Source organism: Silene latifolia, chromosome Y, assembly GCF_048544455.1.
Source record: "Silene latifolia isolate original U9 population chromosome Y, ASM4854445v1, whole genome shotgun sequence".
NCBI classification, from domain to species: domain Eukaryota; kingdom Viridiplantae; phylum Streptophyta; class Magnoliopsida; order Caryophyllales; family Caryophyllaceae; genus Silene; species Silene latifolia.
In genome coordinates this window covers 179499307-179500310 of record NC_133538.1, presented here as the reverse complement: position 1 = coordinate 179500310, position 1004 = coordinate 179499307, and the positions used below count along the sequence as shown (strand labels likewise).

The 1004-nt window shown below is 33.1% G+C and overlaps 1 non-coding gene across 1 annotated transcript; it reads left to right on the top strand.

Moving 5' to 3' along the window:
• The first annotated feature begins 521 nt into the window (after window positions 1-521).
• On the top strand, window positions 522-679 carry LOC141636851 (small nucleolar RNA snoR80). The gene has a single exon (XR_012541431.1). It is a non-coding gene; the product is annotated as a small nucleolar RNA snoR80 (small nucleolar RNA).
• The last annotated feature ends 325 nt before the right edge of the window (window positions 680-1004 follow it).

The window sequence follows — 1004 nt, the reverse complement described above, 5'->3', positions numbered from 1 at the left end:
ACACTCAATATATTACTAGAGATAGTAATATAAGAAATATTAGTATTATTAAGGTTACATTTCTACTACATATCTAGTTAATATTAGTAGGAATTTTTGGGATTAATCTTAGGTGCAACTTATTGGAGTGTCTTCTATACTTGGAGTCTTAGGAGGATCATCCATCATATTAAGCTCAAGAACAAGTGAAGGAAGGTGACCTTACTTGTGCCCATATTTTCGAACCAACTAGCAATGTAAGGAACATTGTTTTTTCTTATAAATATTTCATTTTGTTATGCATGCACTAGATCTAAAGAACACATAATTAACAAGTTAATTTGTTCACTGTTAGAGGAGTCTAATAATAGGTATATGAACCTAACAGTACACAGGTCTGCTTAATTTTTGTGTTGTACAAAATTTTGGTTGTCTCTTTTTTCATGAAAAATACATTGCTATTATCCTGTTGCTTAGCTGTTGAGATATGTAATCATACCTACCTTGCCCCTTGTTTGAGATTGTAATATTACACCTACTAGACCATTGCTGGACTTGTTAACTTTATTGATGAATTAAATATGTAATCAGTTCCTCTAGACGTAATGGCTTGGGCGCTAAATTAATGTTAGTAGTGTGGTAAATCCAGATCAATGCGTTTTTACTCTATCAATTGATCCTGGAAAAGCCACATATATTCTATGTTTTGTAAATAAAATTAAGATTGTGTATTGCGGTGATGAATCATTTTTAGGACTAGAGTTTCTTATCTTACTGGTAGAAGACAAACCCTTGCTGTATGAGCCTACATAATTCTGACCTTTGGCTTAGTTTTTCGTTGCTCCCTTTTCTATGTGTTGCATGGCTTCCTTTCTTTGATCAATGCTCCTTCGGTTCAATCATTTTTTTGCCTTTTATTTGACCCACCTGATATGGAAAGGGTATTAATCTGTGTATAATACGCCATATTCCTATATAGTATATACGGTATTATTCATATTCATCTTCGCCCTATCTTAGCCACG